The following is a 24764-nucleotide window of genomic DNA, read 5'->3' as shown; positions in this document are numbered from 1 at the left end:
ATGACATCTCATTTCATTTCAAGATATATAATATAATTCTCATGTGTGTACGTAGAAAATAAGTATTGATAAGATAAAATCCACGTCAACAAAAATGTGTACAAGTTGAACGGTGTTTTGGATGTTGACTTGAGTTACAATCTCATATACTTTTGGACGGATCTTGTAAAAAAAACGATCCATTTCCTACTTTATTTATTTATGCACTACGCCTGTTTATAATTAAATGGTTTTAAGCATAATATATATAAAAGTAAGATCTACCATTCATAAATTAATATTACTTATACGAAGTTTATGTATAATTTATAAATTGACTATAATTTTATAATTTAATATTATCTTAAATATTTACATTTTTCGATAAAACATTAAATATACAAATTCAAATGAAAGCCATGTGAAATTTTGCTAAATAACATGTCGACAATAATGTCTCATAAATTATTATTATTATTTTTATTGTTACTGAAATGTCAAGTTTCAACAATATCCCCTTACCAAATATCAACCCACCCACCGGCGGTTAGACTTTGCCACTCGTTAAGTCTCAAGAACATTTAAATGAAAAGAATAGTATTACAACATCCGATCCGAGAGTTGGAATGTTTGTTTGTGGGTTGTTTTCCGATAATGGATCTTTTGTGTGTTGATTGTAATGATAACAGGCTCAAGCATCGAGGAAACAAAAAATATGAGTTCATCCAAGGTGAAGGTCAAGAGATGGTCGGAGTGAGAGGGAGCCTTCATCGTTAAAGCACTTCCACTTCACCTCGTCAGAAAATCTGAATGGGTGGTGTTGAGACTTGGGCTGTCTAAGCCTACTTGGTATATTTTATCTCGACCGGAGCTCCCCAAACCAAAAAACTCATTTATTGGTCCTAGCGGCAGCGCAATTAAAGATTTTATGGGTTATTCATTTTGAATTAGAGACCCGACCCGTTTTCATGATCTAGTTTCTTCTTCTTGGGATCTCAATGGGCTTATCTAGACTGATTTGCTTCTTGTTTGTTTGTTTGTTGTGTTTATTGCATTTACAATTACATTATTCAAATATAAAACGCCGATGTCTGCTTGCTTTTCTTGATAACCAGAAAGGTTGCTAGAAGGAAGCGAGGGCCGAGGTCATCATCCACAAACAGACAAGCACTAGTTTGGGCTAGAACACCTTCGGTGCAACTCTCACGTCAGATGCTGAGACGTTTGGTGGTTTCTGGCCATGATACATAAACTTGTATACATTGATGATCTTTTTATGACATAGGCATCATAATTCATTGATGACAAAATTAGGAAAATGGTTATGTGGTTTGTTATTCTACATGACCAGGGGTTCTATTGTTTCAAAATTGAAAATTTCATATTTTTTTAACTGGTGTCATAGATTTGATCCTGCTAAAACTAAAAACACTTTTTTTTTTATCCTTATCATTTAATTTAAAATATTTTCTTTAAAATTTATTATATATTTAATAATTCTAAAAAAACACTAAATAAACCTCCACCCAACCCTATCCCTGCAACATACTTTCCTCTCTCAGCTACCTCATTAATCTTCTTTCATTTTCTCCGTATTCAATCGTGAGGTTTGATTTTGTGCACACTCGTCTCTTATGGCTCCCATGCCTTCTTGATTTTGTGCACACCGTCTCCGTTTCAACTAAAAAAAACATCTTGAACCCTAATTATGGCGTCAAAGAACCCCATTGACTAGATTAGTGACTATCGTGAACTAAAAGATAAAGCACCTTTTGGCTTTGAAGGTTAACTCTAATGGTCATTATGTTAGAGTCAGAACTAAAAGCGGGTTTCTTGATTTCACCCTCAATGGTGTTTCCGAAGATTAAGATCTTGATCAGTTTTTACAAAAAAATTGTTCAACCTATAATCCATGGTGTCAATTTGGGCAGTAAATGTATCATTATGATGTATGTCCCTAATGCTTCATGAAAGAGTTGTACTATGTTCAGAGCACTAAGCAATATGGTATCGTATACTATGTTCGAGGGTGTCGGTACTGGGAACTAGTGTTGATTGGTTGAAGTTAAATATGTGATGTGGTTTGGTTATGGTGGTGTTCGAAGGATATAAAATTTGATTGAACTTCACCATCATCACCATTATCACCATTATGATAATGAAGTTGTTCATTCATTTGGCTTTTGTTATAGAATTTGTTCTATAGAAAAAGAGGTAGTGTTTGAAGCACATGAAGATCATCATCATCATCATCATCATCATCATCATCACCATCATCATCATCGTCATCATCACCATCATCATCACCATCATCATCATCATTGTAACATCCTAAAATTTTATGATCGAGTTCTTAAATTAATAAAGAAAATAAATGAAAGATGATTTATATAGTTAAATCATCGAGGAATAAACATATCATTAGTTGATATGAAGTCTAGAAAGTTAGAAGTGATAATAATAACATTCTAAAAGTTAAAGGACCAAAAGTGCCTAGTTGGCAAAGTGAGTTGACCAGAGGGGTTGACTCAAGTAATGGGATGGATAAAAAACAGGTTACATAATGGATGGAGGAGGTCTTGTTATGTCAAAGTTTAAGTTAAAAATCATAAATATGAGTTTAAGGTAGAAATTGGCAAAATGAGCAAACTTGAGGGACCAAATGGTAACCTTTTGGAAATAAGATGCATTCTCCTCCCCTTTCACAAGATCGTGTTTGGCAAGAAATGGAGGAGCTCTAATGGCGAGTTCTTCATGTTTCTACATCAAGAGTTTGATTCAAGTGAGAATTTGAGCATCCAAGCAAAAGACTTTTTAGGTATAATTTCTCCTCTTCTAACTCTATTTCTGAGTTCATGATTGGTGTTGAACCCTAATGTCGAATTTGGCTTGAATTAATGATTAGGGTTTTGATTTATAACCTCCATTGGGTGATTTCAATGGTTCTAATCTCAAATCAATCATTCCATGGATTGTTTTGGTGATTTGGGTAAAAAGTCAACCAAAAACCCTAGAAAACCCAAAATTATGGATATTGCAATTGATGATGAAATGAGATTGAATTATAAGACCTAGATGATATTTGATAGCAAAAAGTCCAATTGAAATGCTCAAATTCATCCATGATGGTATACTCAAGTATAAACATGGATTTGTATTGATATTGGGAGAACGTGTGATGACAACAATGGAATCCCTTGTATGTGAGCATTTGATGAGTGTATGATACATATAAACATGAGTCGACACTAATAACATGATTTGAATGCAAAAAATGAAGACTTGAATGATATCTAGTTGAATTTATGGAATATTTGGCAATAAGGGCATTTTGGGAATTTACTATGGAATTGAACAATCCCTTTGTTGTTAAGAGCTTAGTATATGATTAGATTCTGTTATAACAAGTTTTATGCATTAGACAAGACTCAATGATGTAATAAATGATTTGGGATTAAGTCATATAGGTTGAAGAATGTTATTGGACAATTTGAGCTCTTAACCCTTTTAAAGTGTTTATAAGCATTGGAGTGTAATGATGGAATTGAGGATTCCATGGTTAACTTAAACACTCACAATGGGATTTATTATAGTTTTATGTGCTTGACCATATTTATATGAGTATTCAATAACTTGGGAACAAACATCCTGCGCATTAGAATGTTCAAGTGAACAATAGACTAGTAAACCCTTTTTATGGAATTTGAGAACTGATATATTCTTAAATGGGTTTCAATGAGCACTTAATAAATTAAGTGAGGTGTTTTAAATTGATAAAACACCTCCTAATCATATGTGATGACCCATACAAGTGGTGTAGAGTGGGATGTTATTATGAGAAAAATTACACTTTCTGGGCATTCATACTATTCCACACGACCTGTGTGAAATTCCACATACTTAGTATGAAACCTCCTGTTCGGGAAATGTTGTTTTGCTCATAACTTTTGCACACACACTTGGATGTATGCGCGGTTTTCGCCTACTTTTATATTTTTCCATAGGGAAATTGTCAAAAAAGTCCTAATATTTTTAGGAAAATTACACTTTAGTCCCAAGTTTTTTTTGGACATAAAAGTCCCGATTATTCCATAGGGAAATTGTCAAAAAAAGTCCCAATACTTAAGCTTTTGGATCCAGATCCTTCTCACCCTTGTGCATCTCCAGAAGGTATAAAGTTCAAATCTTGATGCTTGCCTTGCTATATCTAGTTAGGGTGCAAGTATTGGCCTTTTTCTCCCAAAAAATTTGATCTCTTGATTATTGTTCATTCTAGAACTTTTGAGCTTCCATTTCAAGCATTTTAGAGTGTTTATTATCATAAAAATGCTAGCCTAGTCATTAATTTTCCTCCATGCAAGAGTTATGGAGTTTTAGAAGATAATGTAAGTTGGGGTTTTGGTTTTGAGCCTCATTTTTCCATGAAAAGGTATAAAGGTTACAAATTTATGATTTTAGACGTTTATTGGAGTTAGATATGAAGTTTGGATGTTAGTTCTTAAAGCATTAAGACCTTAATATAATGTCAAGACCTCTGATGCGTACGTTGGGCATAACCATGGGTACGTTGCACGTACTGGATCTTTTCGGCGTAACCTTTTCGCATCAAATGTTGTACACATGGCGTAATGGGTAGTACGTTGGTCGTACTACCAGGAAACACTTTTTGGCCATTTTTGGGCCTTTGGCCATTAGAGGTTGTGGGCCTTGTCTAGTCGGGTCATGAAGGGGAAGGGCAAAATGATATTTTGCCCTTAGATTGAGAAACGATGAATTAGACCTTCGTTTATGGATTAATATCGATTATTAATTAGGATTGTTATTCGTTTATATTTTGTGTGAGGATCCATGTTAGCCATAGCTCGAGTGTACGATTTAGTTATCTTCAGTTAGAGGTGAGTCTTCTTACTACACTAGTAGGTCGAAGGCACCAAGGTCGGACCACTGATATGTATGTGTAGGGTGTATTCGATCATGTGACTATTACTTATGTGGTTGTATGATATATGCATGGATCTAATTTTGTCTTGGAGCCATTATGTACTCGGGCTTGATGTGGACCCGGGGGTTGATACGGACCGACACATTCATTTGCTGTTGCATATGGCTGATACAAACCTGAGGGTTGTTACGAACATGAAACAACCATGTGTTGTTATATTTATGCGTATGATGTATATGGTATTTCGGGGAAGCTCACTAAGATTTGTGTTTGCATATATGTTTTTGTTTCAGATACTTCCGATATAAAAGGGAAGGGCCCGACGTGATGACACATCATCCTCCCCCTCACGATTTCCGCATTTTATGATCTTTGTTACTATGATATTTCGTGATAGTTTGTATTTTGGATGTTTTTTGAGACATGTAATGTTTGAATTGATGAATTGAAAAATGGAATTTTTACTCATGGATTTTGGGTCGTTCCAGAAAGGAACTAAAAGAGGACTAGATAACCTTCGTGTGATTGAGGTGAGTACGTGATGGCATTTTCCCACTTTGGGTATATGGAAAATGACTTTTATTATAATGAAAATGCTTTGATATATGAAATGTTTTGGAAAGAAACTGTTAAATGTTTTTTATAAGAATTTTTTGTAAGAATGCCTTGAAGGCAAGAATTTTTTTGAAAGCAAATAATATTTTGGAAGAACGAATGTTTAGATCACATATTTGAAAGGTTTTGAAATATAGATAGTAACAGACCAAAAACCACGATAAAATTTTTCGTTTTAAAACAAGAGGTACAATCATCACATTGTTCCAAAACCATCACATAATAACAATGTCAAATCATCAGTACAATATCAAAAAGTGTGGAAAAAGTGCGAACTGTCCTTCTTCTTCACAAATAGGATACGACACCTTGGCTATTGGAGCCGCACCAGGTACCAAATCAATCCGAAACTCGACCTCTCTCTCGGGAGGCACTTCGAGCAACTCCTAGGGAAAAACATCAAGAAAATACAGCATAATGGATACCCCACTCAACTCCGTCGTGCCCTCAACCCACATATCAGAAACATAAGCTAAAAACCCAGAACAACCCTATAACAGATATCTCCTGGCCCTCACAGCTGAATAGAGAGCTGGCCCATACGAATCTCTCTCACTGGTAATAACCAGTTCTCCCCCAATTAGGGTTCGAAATCTCACTAGATACTACTCACAGTCAATCACGGCCCCATTGAGGCCCAACCAATCCATCCTAATGATAACCTTTGATCCTCTCAATGGAATCGACACCAAATAAATAGAGAACCTCTTGTTAAAAATGTTCAGGACACACCACAGAAAACCCTCGAAGCACTCACGGTACGATCATCTGCAATCTCCAACTCTAGAGGGGAATCCAAAGTCCCTAGAGCGTCACGAAAATTCTTGTTGAGCGCAAGAGATACGAAGGATCTGGTAGCCCCCGAATCAAATAGAACATGAGCAAACAAACCGTTGACCAAAAAGGTCCCTATACTAGATCATAATAAACATAAGAATAAACAAGGAAAGAAATAAAAGATAGGGTTAGAACACATACCATTAACTACATCCGACGCTGCATGGACCTCATCAATAGTCTGCTGAAAAACCTTGCTCTTCACCACAGGAGCCTACTCCTTGCCCTAGAGGCCATCGGTAATCCTCAAGGTGGCCGGAACAAGTGCCACCATTGCTGCCCCAGACAATCTCGAACAATCGGCCTTTATGCAGTCGATCTGATTGCAATGAAAGCAAATCAGAGCCGTCGTGGGGCAATCCCTGCTCACGTGACCCGACTAGCAACAACTAAAACATCTTGAACCTGCTAATCATCAAGGTCCACTGTGCGGCTTGCTGCACTTGGCACAACGGCCCCAACCCTGCTGGCTTCTAGAGTGGGTATTATAGGTCTTTGGTCTCTTAGTCTGACCCACAACTATCTGAACATGTTCTGACTCTCACTTCGTCCGGAGCTCCAACTCAATCTCCCGCTCGCGGGCCTTCTCGACCATATCATTCAGGGTCTTGCACCCTGAGAAGCTTACGAACTCCCTAATATCATCTCTCAACATATCATGATATCTCGTCTTCCTCATCTCCTCATCCGCAACGTACTACGGGACCAACAATGCGCTATCCTTGAATTTGGCGGTAATCTTCGCCACAATCTCTATAGTCTGGAGAAGGTCCTGGAACTCCCTTGCCAACAACTGCACCTCTATAGCTGGTGCAAACTCCCTTTGAAACCTTTAAACAAAGTCCTCCCATGTCATCACAGTCACTGCCGACATCCTTACCACTTGGGTAACCTCCTTCCACCATTCCCATGCTTTGTCCCTCAACAAGCAGGACGTGAATCCCACATTTTCCCCCTCTGGGAAAAAGCTCGTACACTGAGCATTCTCCTTGCCAGTGATCCAACAACGACTAGTGATGTGGTCCTTATACCCAAAGAACTCATGCGCTCCACACACCTTGAAACACCGGAATGAGGGAGCTCGAGCCCCAATCTGACCCATAACAATCTCGGCTCGAAAAGACCTGAGCCGCTCCTCCATGAGCTCCAAAATCCCCTCCTTGACAGTACCAAAAATACGGTGGTAGCATCAAGAATACCGTGAGTAACCTCGACTGAAATAAGCTCATGCAACCTCTCATTAATCAGTTCTGAGCCAGAGCCAGAACTGAACCCGATCCAGAGCCAGAACCAGTACCTCCCGATCCCAAATGAGTAACCACCATCCTCAAACTGAAACACAAGATATAAACAATCAGCAAACACTCGAGGGAAAATCTCAACACACATGTACCCTTAGAGTCCCTAGGTTTGTTCTTGTCTCAGGTACAGGTACTGTGATTCCAGAAGTACGAGCCCCATACTACCTTCCACTCTTATCCATACCTTCCCCAAGGACAATCCTGATTCCTCTAAGTTACCATACTATAATCATAAACAAAACTTATGATACACAACTTACATATCCTAGACTCTTCCAAGAACTATCAACTCTCACCCCTCACAGTACCAAGAACCTCAATCCACCCTGCTGGTTGCCTTATGCATGCAAGTTGTACACAAAATAGGATCACATAGACCGTCGAATGAAGATTCTACCCTAATCCCACTACCAAACAAGGAACATAAAATGAGGCTATATCAATCTTTCTAGGGCCATACAATCCTAATCATATACAACTTTGAAAGCATACACTTATCAAATAACTAAGCCTATATCAATTCTAAGTAATACATGAAATCAAGTTCTATTGAGCTATAAGGCATCACACAAATTAGGCAATTCTATCATATGGTTCCTGAAGGTATCCTTAGCCCTAATCTATCATGCAGTTCACATATCAAGCATACTAATCACAATACATAAGTATGGGTAACTTGGGAAACACTTACTTGAGCTCGACTGATTGCACATATTACACTCCCCTTTTTACTTCAAAATAATATTTTTCAAAAATTTAATTTCTTTTTATTTTGAAAAGATTATCATTTCCTCAGTTTGAGTTCAGACACACCCAAGAGTGTGCCCAAATCCATCAAACCAAGACTCTGATACTAACTTGTAATAGCCCAAAAACCACGATCAATTTTTTCATTTTAAACCAAGAGTTACAATAATCACATTGTTCCAAAACCAAAACATGTTAAAAAGGTCAAATCATCAGAGTACAATATTAAAAAGTACAGAAATTAGTGAGAAGAGAATGTTGTGCCATCACGCCGGACCCTTTCCCTTAGTACATGAAGTACCTAAAACCACAAATATAAACTGTAAGCAAAAGCTTAGTGAGTTTCCACAAGTACCATATACCAAACATAAATAAGTTAGTGCTATTGGCCAAACCATAGTCTTACAATTAATTTCCTATTGAGGGCCAAATCTCGATCTTCCATACAACTGCCACTGGCTAGATCCTGGTCTTTCATACAAATGCCATGGGCCATATCCTAGTCTTTCATACACATATAAAAAATATAGCTAGCAACCTATATCACAGATAATGGGCCGACCTTGGTGCCTTCGACCCATTGATATAGTGATAAAACTCACCTCAGTCCGCTGATAAATAACTAAATTCTCAGCTACCGAACAGGAAGATCCCACACTGAACACAAACAAATCACCCTAATTAGAAATAGGTTATAAACCATAATTATGGGTCTAAATCCCAAATACAGACCCCAAAGATAAAAGCCCATTTTGCCCTTTCCATAATGGGCCTAACCAAACTTGGCCCAATAACACAATAATGGACCCCAAGGCCCAAAAAGGACAACTCATGCAACTTAAGGCCCACTAACGAATTCCCAAGTCCCACTCATGCATCAAACAGTCCAAGGACCAAAACCTAACTAAGGCCCAAAAGTCTAAAGCCCAACCGAAGACCTAAAGCCCAAGGAAAGCCTCTACGAGGCCTACGCTCGGTGTACGCATTGTACGCTTGGCGTACTCGACCACCCACCAGTACATGCAACGTACCCCTTGGTACGCCCAACATACTGGGATGCTTACCACCCTAAGTCATTTAGTGCTTAATTCTTTCAGCCATTACGTCCAACTTTCAGATCTCGTCTATTTTTGGGTTCTAATACATAAATTTGGCAACTTTTATACCTTAGTGTGTCTTAATGTAACCCAACATCCATTTTTGTACAACAATACTCATAATAAGGACTCAAACTCTTGCATGGGCCAATAACAATCATCAAGATGACATTTTATGCATATATAACATCAAAGGGACTGAGATCTAACACCTTTAACTCCTGGAGTTGCCCAAACTCACAAAGAAAACCCATGGGACCAAATAAAGCTCATAAACTAGCCCTAAATTCTAACTATCAAATTGAATCATTAAGGTAAGAACTTTATACCTTCAAAAGCTTCCAAAGTTGATGAAGACTCTGGATCCATACGCTCAACCTCAACAAATGCTTGGTCTCTAAGTTCCTTTTTCTTGAATACACACAAAAATGCCACAAAATCACTTGAAAGGATGAACTAGGGTTTCAATGGGACGAAATGAACAATGGGGGATGATGAGGGTAGGTATCCAAAGGCCATGAGGTTAGGGTTTGGTATTGGCCGTCGTACGCCCTAACCTCATGTACTAAATTTAGGGTTTGGTATTGGCTGTCGTACGCCCCGTGTACACCACGTATGCTCAACGTACGTGGTTAAGTTTCCCAACTCCAAACGTGCATGTATGCTAAGCGTACCAAACATATGCCAGGGTACAAAGGACCATTTTCATAAGATTTTCAAACTTAAAGGACCAACCAAGAACATACCTGGAATCGAATGTTACATAGATGCTTTCAAATGAGTACTTTAATACTAATGTATGAAATATGTACATCATGATAAGTAATGACAAGAAATGGAAAGTAATTGTCACACCTTATTAAAGCGAAAACACGAAGGGTGACATGCTAAGGTCTCATAACACAAGGTATATAGGATACCAACCATAATCATTGAGCATTTTTATATTTACATCGTATTCAAAACAATATTACATTTAGTTCCATACTACATATTCTAGTACATAACAAGAGCAATAAACGTAAATCATTATGGCATCTTAAATAGGCTCACTAACCGTTTTTTTGAAAAACATGCAAAAATGAGGGTCAACTATAAAATAGTTGGTGAGTTTATAGGTTTATAAAGCTACATCATTTCAGTAAGAAAAGATAGATTTGTTCAACAAAAGTTCCAACTCAAGTGAGTGTTGAATGCCAAAGCACTCCATTCACAACCAAGATTAACGACCATTCTTGCCCCATTCCATCTTGTCCATGGTTCCCATGATGTCAGTTCACAAAAATATGCACTCACGGTTCTGGGTGAGTAGGGGCTGTCTACCCCAAATAAGGCTATCCATAAAAGTGTCGGCTCGAATACGAGTTAATAGGTTGTAGTTCGGTTCTCAAGGACTTAACATACAAAGTTCATATCAAGAGTTCATAGCATAAAGCTCATATCACAAGTTCATAAAAGCGTATCATTCCAAATTCATCAATTTCATATAACAATATCGTGCCAAGTTCATTAAGTTCATAAAACAAGGCTCATCAAGTTCACAAAATAGAGTTTAGCAAGTTCATAAAACAAAGTTCCACAAGTTCATAAAATAATATGGATAGCTCATAAAATAGTAACATGCTTTCCACCCCAAAATATGAAAACAGTAAAAGGGGGCTATGAATACTCACAAGAGAAAGTTCGTGGTTCGTGTGTAGCGGGTTGAGGTCGTCAGGTTCGATCCCTACTAGCATCCTCCGGAACAATAATTTCTAGTATCATTGATCACCAGCCATAATCTAGTGATAGTTTAATTTTATTTACTTTTTGTTATAGTTTATTTTAGCACATTTCATTTACATTTTTGTTAATTTCCATGCATATTTTCCTTTTTGTTATTTTATGACCACTTTCGGGTACTTTCTAGTTTCGTGAGTATAATTGCAGATTTTAAGGAGACTAGTGGAGCGGGATATTTCGGATGCAATTGGACTTGGAGGACAACGAGTATTTTGGGCTTGATGGCTATGAAGATGATGCATGGAGTGGTCTTGTCAACTACCTGAAGGCTTGGAAGAATTAAATTTTAATTTTCAAGATGTGGGAGAATTTTCGAGTGTGCGGAGATTGATGATCGGGCGATTGCGGAAGTTATGGAGCGTTTAGAAAAGGCTAATTGGGCTTAAAAGAAAGAAAATTTGAAGAAAAATGAGCTAGGAGCTGATTGGACTTGAACTGGGCTAAGCTGTGGAGGCCCAATACTCAAAGAAGCCACAATCTGGTACCACCCACGCAAGGCTCCGCGGCCGCGCACGACACAACAGGGATAGTTTTGGAATTTCAGTTAGAAGGCTATACAGGGAAGGTTGGTGTGAATCTTTTGCACACTCTTGCACATCCGAAAATACAACAATCCTCCAGAGATTTTGGAGCACTTCAAAGGCCAAGAACCCTCAAGAACTTCATCATTTTTACTCTTAATCTTGTTGAATGTTTGGTACAATCTCTTCTAACTTTGTTTTCTTGTGTTTAGCCATGTTAGGCTAAACCAACTTTGGTTGACTTTGGTGAAATCCTTTTACTAGTTGTTGAATGTTGAAGACTCCATAAACTTGTTCTTGAATTTTTATGGGAATATTTTGTGTTTTGACATATTATCACTACTTATATGTTTTTATTCACGAGTTTAAATGTGTTTGTGGTGATTAGTTGGCTAATTTCTTGATTAAGTAAAAGATACTTAAATTAGCAAGCAACAAATGATTTTTGTGTTAGTTTTGCTTCACAAAATCATAAAAACATTTTCTCCAATATGGTAGTGAAAGCATTTGACTCCTCTTGGATTTGGTGACTTTTTGGTTCTTAATACTAGTTGATTTTTACTAATTACATGCTTAATGGAAATTGTGACTTTGACTAAAGAAATTGTTATAAGCTTCTCTAACCATTTTAGTAACTAAGAAAAGTCTAGGTAATCTCAAGCTTCTTGGATTATTATAACCAAATTAAGGATTTAAAACAAGTATTGCACTATTGGATTATAATGATATGTTCATCAAAAAGTCAAAGTGAGGAAACCTTAAGTCAACCATCTTTCTCTTATTGATTTTACATCAAACTCTTATTTTTGTTGAATTTTCCATTTAAATCTTAGTTTAATCCTAGTTTTATTTCAAGTATTTAAAAAGACCAAAACCCCCATTTTTATTTTTATTGTCATTTTACAAATACTTTTGCAAAGAGATTTTTCATAGAGTTATTAAATTGAACCAATCTCCACGGATTCGACCCCTCTACCACTATACACTATTTTAGTGTAAAATATTTAGGGTTATTAATTTTATTGGCCTTGACAACCACCATCTAGTAACTACTTATCCAACTAGTGTTGTTACAAAGTGCACAAAGTTCGTTTAGTTCATTATCGGTAAATATTGGATTCGCGGTGCCTTGTGTTCAAAAATCCACAAAGGCATGAAGATGAACTCCAAAAACTACAAAAATATATTTTTTGGTTCTAACAGTGGGTATGATTGTTCATAAAATTTATAGTAATTTTTGAAGGTCATTTGATATTTATTTGTAATTTAAGCCTAAATAATATGAAAAGTTAGAAATAAATAGTAAGCAGTTGTAAAAATTCCCAAATTAATTTGTACAGGTTCTAATAATGTTCCCAAAGATGGGAAAAATATTAGTTTGTGCATTTGAGTACTAAGACCTGATTTTGTAAACTCATGCTCTAAATCAATGAAAATTTTGAATGAAATAACAAATAGTGACCAAATTGTTTGAAAATTCATGCTTTAGCGCTTGGGGTTTTATAGAACATCCCATGAAAACATGAGCTAACATAAAACAATATGGATCAAAATTATTTTGGAGCTAAATGAGGGTATTTAACCCCAACAAGTTATGAAATGTAGCAGTAGCAAATGCATGAGTTCCAAATGCAGCTGAAAGTTCAATAAGTTGTGTAGAAACCTCTTTAACGTTTTAGTTCATGAAATTTTAGGCCTTATGAGATAGATGTGTCAAGTTCCTAAAATAATTTTCTCCATATTTATTGTGTGGTTTAAGGGCCTTGATATTGTAATGCAAAACTAGTGGTCATAGAAAAGTGCTGTTTGAGCAACTGTTTTGTAAAAATCGTCAAAAAATCGAATTCTTAATGTTTTACAATGAGACCACTTGGTTCGAAAGTTAACTTAGAGAAATACGTCTTAGAGTAGGGATGTCAACGGGAGCAAACGGGACGGGGAGTGCATCCCCCGCCCCCGCCCCCGAAATGTTCATCCTTCCTACCCCCGTCCCCGCCCCCGAATCCCCTTTATTACCCCCACCCCCGCCCCCGTTCCCCCGTCCCCGATTGATTTTGGGTTGCCTTTTTTTTTTTGCTAAAAGAAGTTGTTATTTAGGCTAAAAGAAGCTATTTTTTAAGTAACAAATAATTATTTATAGAAAAATATATATGTTAAAAATAAAAAAAGTTATGACATCTTAAAAACATTATACTAACAACTTAAAAACATGTTTTTGATTAATTTTGGAAGCTCGAAGTCATACTATTGCTTATTATATTTATATAATTAATATATGTAAATATATGTGTAATTTATTAACGAGGTCCCCATGGGGGTTTTGGGACGGGATTGTTTACCCCCGCGCTGCCCCCGAAATTAAAATGGGGGTTAACCTTGCCCATGCCCCCGTCCCCACCCCCGATATTTTTTAAGAATTTCCCCCAAACGGGACGGGGCCCCCACGGGACTTTTTGACATCCCTATCTTAGAGAAATAATATCATGATTTGGTTGTCTGATGAGTGAGATAGTGTAACAACAGAAAAATTCCAACCAATTTAAATTTTACAAAAACAACCCGATTCCATTAAAGTTATTACAAAAAGGTTTTCAATACAATTTATTTAAAGTATTCCCAGAATCACATCACGACAAAAACATGAGGAGCGGTACGATCACGCCTTCGCCTTGCCACGGTCTCCTGAAGAACCTGAAAAACATTAAACCACAACTGTAAGCCCGAAAGCTTAGTGAGATATCCCCAAAATACCAACCACATATACCATACACGCATAACATGCCATAACATATCCGATCACATAACAGCCATGCACTTCGGGTCTACTGTGTGACTGGTCCGCCGAACCGACCCACAGTCCACCTGCTCCACCCTCTGAGTCTAGCCATATACATTGAGTCTACAGTGTGATTGGTCCGCCCGCAACGGGCCTTCAATCCACCCGGTCCACTCTCTGAGTCTACAGTATGACTGGTCCGCCCGCACCGGGCCTTCAGTCGGCCTGGTCCACTCTCTGAGCCTCGGCACGTCTGGTCCGACCTCATGGGGCCTACAGCCTATCCGAACCGCTCGCTGGGCCTTCGGGACAACCGGTCCGCCCTGGGTATCTTGGCCTATAGCACAAAGCAGGACCCGCCTCAACCCAATTCCAGTCCAAACAACCATGTGCACATAAACATACAATCATATAACAGTTCACAGTCAACAAACCGATCAAACAGATCACATAACATATTATCATCCTAACCAGGATACCGACCTAACCGACCACTAGCATAGCATCACCCTACATCTCAGGATACCGATCTCAACCAGGTCTCTAACATATACCATCCTAGCTACCAGGATGCAACATATCAAAGCAATAACATACAACAATACCCGGATCTCAATCCGATAAAGGGCCGGCCTTGGTGCCTTAGACCCTGTTGATATAATGAGGATAACTCACCTCGAAACTGCTGACTGAACAGATAACCCAAGATGCTCCGATCACTGATACGATCTCCACCACTGGACAACCACCAAGGCACTGAACTCAAAACAATATCCAACAATTACCAAAATGCACCTGGAAATCACTGGTCAACGCTTGGTCAAAGTCAAAGTCAACCCCTGACTGACTCTACTCGCCGAGTCAACCCAATGACTCGCCGAGTCCCCATGCTCAGAATTTCCTAATCTGCGACTCAACTCGTCGAGTCACCCCGAGACTCGCCGAGTCCAACAACTCTGAGTCCACTCACACACAACTCACCGAGTCATCCCTTGACTCACCGATTCTCGGCTTAGCCAGAAAAGATTGGGACTCTTCGACAAGACTCGCCGAGTCCAAGAACAGACTCGTCGAGTCTAAGGCTATCTTCAACTTACTCGCCGAGTTGTTCTTCCAACTCGCCAAGTTCCAGGCCATCTTCATCCAACTCGCAGAGTTGTTCTTCCAACTCGCCGAGTTCCAGCTTATATTCAAACAACTCGCCGAGTCTACCCATGTGACTCGCCGAGTACCACCGGGTCTGAATCCATACCGAGGCTTTCCAAGCCATGCAGATGATCCAAACCATAGATCTACCCTTCCTAAGGCCATCCATCACGTAAAGTGGCAAACTTTACGTGAATCCAAGGAGATCTAGGCATTTTCACTCTAGGGTTTGGGTTTGGGACAAGATAGCTCCTTCAATCACTCAAAAACAGGGACTTTTATGCATTCCAACCCTTCTCCATTCCAGATCTGAGGTAGCAACCTCAGATCTAACCTCTAAACTCCAATACACCAAAGGATATGATCTCTAACACCTCCAAAAATGATGAATCTAGATAATAGCAGCTCAAACAATGAAATAATACCTCAAAAGGAAGCTCCAAGAGAAGATTAATCCGGATCCTTGCAAAGCCCTTTGATCCAAGTCTCTTCTCCTTCAAGATTTCTTCAACAACCACTTCTCCAAGCTCCAATTGCACTCTAATCCCTCACAATCACGTCTTAGGGCTTTCTGGACTTCTACAGGGGGTAAAGAGGCTGGGGAGAGGGTATAATGTCCTTTAAATAGGGCTCATCCTCCAGGTTTAGGTTTTTCTCCGCTAAGCGCCTACTCGCCGAGTCCATCCGCTGACTCGCCGAGTCGGCCACTTAACACGCGACCAAAGTCGCGACCTACTCGTCGAGTCCACCCATGGACTCGCCGAATTCCCCTTCCCAATTTACTCTTTTTGCCCTTCAACTTTACTCTTGATATTCCGGGATGTTACAATTCTCCCCCACTTAAATTAGGCTTCGTCCTCGAAGCCTGCAGCAACTCGACTTTTGAGCCACTCCCGCAACGCACCACCTAGCATTAACCAGACCAGGTTCCTCAAGGAACCACCATCAAAACTCGAACTCACTTTCTCCTTTCTTGCGGTGTACTGACCACCGCCTCAAGCCGGCCACCGGCTTTACTCTCTTATAACCACACTTAACAACTAAGTACTACCCATGATGCATCACTGCTCCAAATTACAACAATTGCTCGACCCATATGAGCTAGAAATAACCACGAACCACCGGATTCCCGATCCGAGTCCGACTCTATTCATCCCATGACGACAAAATGACACATTCTTCAGTCTCAGAGCAACTCCCATGAGTCCTCTTCTCGCAATCGCATGCACCAGCTGCACCAGCTCTAGCACTCTCGGGTTAGGGAAAACTCGTCGCACTGACGACACCTTCAACATCCCCCACGGTGAACCACCATTTCATACTCCATTCCTTGATCAAAATCAAACTGGGAATCCAAGACTCCATCCCTGCATCCCTTCCAAGCCTCTTGGCTCTACACCCTCAGAATTCCTTCCGTGACCTCAGCAGACATCCAATCCGGATGTGATTCCATTCCACTGCCGCAAACACGCTGCTCAATGACCATACTTGGATTACTCCAATCATAACTCTGCACTACTGCTTTCACTTCCATGAACTTACACTCCCTCTCGGAGCTACATTATTCCCTTTCCTTACCAAGGAAAACCACTTGGCTGCCTTGACACTACCACAAGTGCCACGACGCTCGCCCAATGCTACACCACTCCTTCATAGCATAACCGCTATCCATCCAACACACATGCTCTGACTCTGTTCGCAGGGACTCTCAAGCCCATGCACTATCTCCACTAATCAAGATCAATACCCGAGGCCAGACCTTCTAATGCTATCACACCGCAACATACACAATCCATATCCTCGAACCGATCTAACAATACCTGCAGAGTCTTCAGCATGACTGGACCGCCTCACCAGGCCTTCAGCCAATCTGGACCACTCTCAGAACCTTCAGCCAATCTGGACCGCCCTCCAGTGCCTTCAGTCTGGCTGGACCGTTCTCTGAGCCTTCGGCCTGACTGGTACGCCGACCGGCCTTCAGTCTATCCAGACCGCTCAACCAGCATTCCTCATTCCGAGTTATCTCTCTGGGAAATCCTCCCATGCATACTGTTCTAGCCCTCTAGGGATTCCGAACTCTATCTCCATCATACAAACTCGGTCCCGGCCTGATCCTAGTCCCTCCACGATCAAATACCCTTGGTCTGCATCTCGCCCCGCACGCCTGTCACTTACTCATACCGGCCTATACTCTCGACTGACAGAACCACTGCTGAATCCCAAGCAGCCAAACATCCTTCCATGCTCATCGATCTTCAGGAGAATTTTCCAATTCTCCCCTACTTAGGGCACTGACTAACAACCACCGGTCGCTATCAAGGACCTCCCAAAATAACCCTGTACAAGACCAATACTTGCACGCGAACTGATTCTTACTAGCACGAGCAACCTTCACAACACTCATATCAACACTGACCATCCCGATCTCTACATAAATTCGATCTTCAGCTAACCACTCCTCAGAATGCAGATGTCACCCGACATTCAGACCAAAAGCCAATTTCCACTAATAACCCTCATGAATGATAACCAACGAAATTCCCAATACTAAACCCATAATCATACCATAACCCTCAAAGAACAACGAATACCACACCGAAAGCCACACAAAGAGACAAGCAGATAAACAATACTCCATAATAATCACAAGATAATGAAGACATCAAGAAAGAAACATACCCGCAGCTGTATCTGGCACTGCTCGGACCTCCTCTGCTATAAGCTGAAAAGCACGACCCTGAGCCCTTGGGGGCTCCGCTCCACCCTGACCTCCACCCGTGATCCTCAAAGTGGCCGGTGCTGGAGCCTGCACCGGTCCTGCAACAATCTGTGGACAGTTGACCCTTAAGTGCCCAACCTGATGACAATGATAGCAAATCCTCAAATCCCAAACCTGCGCTGACTGCCGACAATCCCTCGCATAGTGCCCCTCCTTTCCGCACTTGCGGCATGCGCCATCGGACCTACAAACTCCGGTGTGACTCCTCCTACACTTCCCACAAGTGTGGCTACTCAGATCTCCCATCCTAGAATCAACAGTCTTGGACCGTTTCGGCGCCGGCTGCGACTGCACCGGAGCCTGCCTCAACTCTCGCATCTGCAACTCAATCTCTAACTCACGCCGCCTGATGGCCTCCTGCAACTCCAACAAAGTCTTGCACCTCTGCGTAGACACAAATTGTCTGATATCTCTCTTGAGCATACTCAGATATCGGGACATCTGAGCCTGCTCCGAAGCGAACTCAGGGCAAAACATCGCCCTCTCGGTGAACATCCTGGTGATCTCCGTCACCGACTCCGAACCCTGCTTCAGCTCAAGGAACTCCTGAGCCAATCTTTCTCTCTCAACCTGCGGAACATAACGAGTGCTGAACATCTCTCTGAACTGATCCCATGAAACCGCAACCCTCTGCGCATCTGAATATGACCCTGTGGTCAATCTCCACCAATCCTTCGCCCCGAGCCTCAACAGGTTCAGAGCACACCTCACCCTCTGATCAGCAGGGCATGAACACGTGAAGAAACACCCCTCCACGTCCGATAACCATCTCATAGCAACAATCGGGTCCTGAACTCCTTCAAAGGTGGGAGGCTTCGTATTATCGAAGTCCCGATACTGAAAACCCCCGAACAGCTCCTCCCCCTGCCGCTGCTACAGCCGCTATAGCCGCCGCGGCAGCCGTCTTTGTGAGAGCTGCATAGCGCTCATCAAAAATACTCAACCATATCGGTCTTAATCGACCCAAACTGTTCCAGTAACTCAGCCCGGAACAATGCAACAATCTCATCACGCAGGATCTCACGAATCCTCGCATCCAACTCGCATGTGCTCATCTGGCCAATAACCTCGGGCGGCACTGACCCGTCCGGAACTCCCTCTCCTGCTCCCGATCCTGACCCGGATCCACTCCCAGCATGCCTCGGAATCTCCATACTGGAAAACACCACAAAATCTCAGACACTTCCCACCAACCCGGGAACCAACTCTCAACCCAACCCTAGAGGTCATGGTTTCCCTGATATGCGTATGGGTCATGTGCTTTTAGTAGTACGGGCCCATACTACCTTCCACACCTACCCATATTTGTATGAAGTACTACCACAACACCCTAGAGAAAACATACAAACAAGCGCTCAACCCTCACCACTAGAGGAACACTGGAAATCTCCTACAAGGAAACCCTAGGCTACAGGCATCACAAATCAGGCAGCATTATCATGAAATCCTGAAGATCCCTAGCCTAGCACTAGCATGCTGTTCTAACAATGCTCAAAACAATTATCATGTATGGTATTTTGGGGTTACTTACTGGCTCCGGCTGATTGTACCTCCGCATCCTCCTTTACTCATTTTGAAAACCATTTTAAATTCTCTTTTGAAAACTCTCCTCGATTTGAGACTGGAGTCACACGAGTGTTCCTCCAGTTCACTCAAACCAAGGCTCTGATACCAACTTGTAACGACCGAAAAATTCCAACCAATTTAAAATTTTCAAAAACAACCCGATTCCATTAAAGTTATTACAAAAAGGTTTTGAATACAATTTATTTAAAGTATTCCCAGAATCACATCACGACAAAAACATGAGGAGCGGTACGATCACGCCTTCGCCTTGCCACGGTCTCCTGAAGAACCTGAAAAACATTAAACCTCAACTGTAAGCCCGAAAGCTTAGTGAAATATCCCCAAAATACCAACGACATATACCATACACGCATAACATGCCATAACATATCCGATCACAGAACAGCCATGCACTTCGGGTCTACTGTGTGACTGGTCCGCCGCACCAACCCACAGTCCACCTGGTCCACCCTCCGAGTCTAGCCATATACATCGAGTCTACAGTGTGATTGGTCCGCCCGCACCGGGCCTTCAATCCACCCGGTCCACTCTCTGAGTCTACAGTATGACTGGTCCGCCCGTGTCGGGCCTTCAGTCGACCTGGTCCACTCTCCGAGCCTTGGCACATTTGGTCTTCCCTATTGGGGCCTACAACCTATCCGGACCGCTCGTTGGGCCTTCGGAACAACCGGTCCGCCCTGGGTATCTTGGCCTACAGCACAAAGCAGGACCCGCCTCAACCCAACTCCAGTCCAAACAACCATGTGCACATAAACATACAATCATATACCAATTCACAGTCAACAAACCGATCAAACAGATCACATAACATAGCATCATCCTAACCAGGATACCGACCTAACCGGCCACTAGCATAGCATCACCCTACATCTCAGGATGCCGATCTCAACCAGGTTTCTAACATATACCATCCTAGCTACCAGGATGTAACATATCAAAGCAATAACATAGAACAGTACCCGGATCTCAATCCGATAAAGCGCCGGCCTTGGTGCCTTAGACCCTGTTGATATAATGAGGATAACTCACCTCGAAACTGCCGACTGAACAGATAACCCAAGCTGCTCCGATCACTGATACAATCTCCACCACTGGACAACCACCAAGGCACTGAACTCAAAACAATATCCAACAATTACCAAAATGCCTCTGGAAATCACTGGTCAATCCTTGGTCAAAGTCAAAGTCAACCCCTGACTGACTCTACTCGCCGAGTCAACCCGATGACTCATCGAGTCCCCATGCTCATAATTTCCCAATCCGCGACTCAACTCTCCGAGTCCAACAACTCTGAGTCCACTCATACACAACTCACCGAGTCATCCCTTGACTCACCGATTCTCGGCTTAGCCAGAAAAGATTGGGACTCTTCGACAAGACTCGTCGAGTCCAAGAACAGACTCGTCGAGTCTAAGGCTATCTTCAACTTAATCGCCGAGTTGTTCTTCCAACTCGCCGAGTTCCAGGCTATCTTCATCCAACTCGCCGAGTTGTTCTTCCAACTCGTCGAGTTCCAGCTTATCTTCAAACAACTCGCCAAGTCTACCCATGTGACTCGCCGAGTACCACCGGGTCTGAATCCATACCGAGGCTTTCCAGCCATGCAGATGATCCAAACTATAGATCTACCCTTCCTAAGGCCATCTATCACGTAAAGTGGCAAACTTTACGTGAATCCAAGGAGATCTAGGCATTTTCACTCTAGGGTTTGGGTTTGGGACAAGATAGCTCCTTCAATCACTCAAAAACAGGGACTTTTATGCATTCCAACCCTTCTCCATTCCAGATCTGAGGTAGCAACCTCAGATCTAACCTCTAAACTCCAATACACCAAAGGATATGATCTCTAACACCTCCAAAAATGATGAATCTAGATAATAGCAGCTCAAACAATGAAATAATACCTCAAAAGGAAGCTCCAAGAGAAGATTAATCCGGATCCTTGCAAAGCCCTTTGATCCAAGTCTCTTCTCCTTCAAGATTTCTTCAACAACCACTTCTCCAAGCTCCAATTGCACTCTAATCCCTCACAATCACGTCTTAGGGCTTTCTGGACTTCTACAGGGGGTAAAGAGGCTGGGGAGAGGGTATAATGTCCTTTAAATAGGGCTCATCCTCCGGGTTTAGGTTTTTCTCCGCTAAGCGCCTACTCGCCGAGTCCATCCGCTGACTCGCCGAGTCGGCCACTTAACACGCGACCAAAGTCGCGACCTACTCGCCGAGTCCACCCATGGACTCGCCGAGTTCCCCTTCCCAATTAACTCTTTTTTCCCTTCAACTTTACTCTTGATATTCCGGGATGTTACAGATAGGTATGTTCAAAGTCGAATAAATAATTCTGGCAGAATGCATGTTACCTTTGGTTTGATTAGAATGCCCCTTAGGGTCATATTTTCACAAGGACAACATGCATAACCCTTTATGGTCGAAAATGAATAACCATAAAGTAGAGTTTACAGAAAAACAATGACTTTTATGTGCAAAAATTCAATCTATAGATTGAGGTTTATCCAAGACCCCAAAAATGGGTGTTTCGTTCTTGTTTTAAAGAACTCCTTGGAACCGAATTTTGTACTAGGATTTGCATCACAAATCTGATTTCTATCACAAGCATGGAGTGAAAACACATCCAAGAGGCACTAGAAATGGTTTTGAAATAAGAAAAACTCAAAGTAAAAGAAGATGAAGGAGTAGAATCTGATTTTTTTTGAAGTTTTGAGAACATGCATGCTTCCCTTTGATCTTAGCTTTGGTTTGATCCTGAATTTTCACCATATTTAACACATGCAATTTGTATTGGTGAAGATATACAAAAACTAAGTGGGAAGAAAAGATTCTAGCCATGGGAGGGGCATATAATCTGAAAATATGAGAAAACATGTTAGAACTTCCATCAAAATGAAGATATTGATGGAGAGAGTGAAGTCTCTTACCTTGACATCGATTTTGAGGCATAAAAAACACCCAAATATCTTATTATTTTCGTGTGTTGAAGGATGATTTTTGGTGAAAAGAGTTGGGAGAAGTAGATAGTGTTTTTAGAGAAAAGTAAGTGATAAAGTGAATTTCTGTCTCTCTGGACAGACCATCTCTCACGTCATCTCTTTGGGGCTCTACTCCACCAAAATCTGCCACAAGTCTTCAGATATGTGAGTTAACATGTGAAAAATGAAATGTAAAAAGCTCTCCCAAATAAGTAGCTTCTAAGAACGGGTTTACTCTCTCAAAGGGACATGCAAAGTATGAACTCGGGATTTTGCATCATGGGAGCAAGGTATAAAGAGTGAGAGAGAGAACCTATGAACGAATTGTGGGAGAAGAGAAGGGATTAAAGAGGCTTTGAAAGTCTAGTTTTGAATAAATATGGCCTCTTAATCAATTTTATAAAAATCATGTTTAGTTTTTATAAATATTCCATGTATTTTTATAAACTTCCAAGAGTTTATTTCTTGGATTTTTTTATTCAAGTATTTGGTTTTTAGAAATAATTTCATAAACTTGTATTCTCTTGAATTAAATTATAAAAATAATAACTTATGGTTTGATTTTTATAAAATCAAATTTTATATTTCAAATAAATGAAACAAGGGTTCACATTGAATGTATGATTAGACAATCCTTGGATTATATTTTTGGTTCATAATTCAAATTATGATATGTGGATATTATTTCCCACTTGTAATTAAATCATATTATGATTTAATTAATTTGATTTGATAAGTACTTAAACTAGTTAAACACTTCATAAGTTCTGATTAAGAAGTTAGGGTATTTTACTTACCCAAGAGCTTTGATCTTTTGAACATGATTTTGTGTTTAGTTTTAACATTAAGCTTTGGAACTTTATAACCTAGTTGGTGTATTCACATATCAATGTGACTGCTTTTCAAAAGTTAAGTTACACTAATTCGTCCGAGGGATCTATTAAGTCACGACCTATTTTATGGCATCTAGAACCATGTTATGTTCACACATAAAGATGGTGATGTTCGAGTTGAGTACTATCCTGAGTTTTGACAGATGTCACAATCTCCCCCAGTTATGGGAATTTCCTCCCTAAATTCAACTGGCAGTACCACTAGTTCATACGTAGAAAATAGTTGAGGATATTTCTTCTTTATGAAATCCTCCCTTTCCCATGTAACTCAGGTTCGTACTTAGAATTCCAACGAACTTTCACAATTGGGATTTTGCTTTTTTTTTAAAGCTGCTAAACTTCCCAATTAATGATTTCTATGGGTTCATCCAAAAATCGTAAAACCCAAAATGCTTTGAAGTATCATTCGGATTCACTTGATGGTGAGGAATCCCAATCAAGTGAATGATGCAAGATCAAATATGGAATAAGAACACAAAGATTAATCTTCAATGCACACTATTTTGATGAATAGTCGGGTACATAGGATTCTTGATTACACTTGGTTCTCTCTTGTTTCTCTCCAAAATCACGTTCTAAGCAATATGGCAGCCCCCAAAATGTCCCACTCTCACATCTACCTCTTTTTCACACCTAAATAATACTATATATATATATATATATATATATATATATATATATATATATATATATATATATATATATATATATATATATACCTGAACCTAGATACAAAGCCCAAGCCCAAAACCTAAAATCCTAACCGAAATCACATGTG

The sequence above is a fragment of the Lactuca sativa genome, chromosome 4 (assembly GCF_002870075.4).
Source record: "Lactuca sativa cultivar Salinas chromosome 4, Lsat_Salinas_v11, whole genome shotgun sequence".
NCBI classification, from domain to species: Eukaryota; Viridiplantae; Streptophyta; class Magnoliopsida; order Asterales; family Asteraceae; genus Lactuca; species Lactuca sativa.
Note: the sequence above shows the minus strand (reverse complement) of the source record.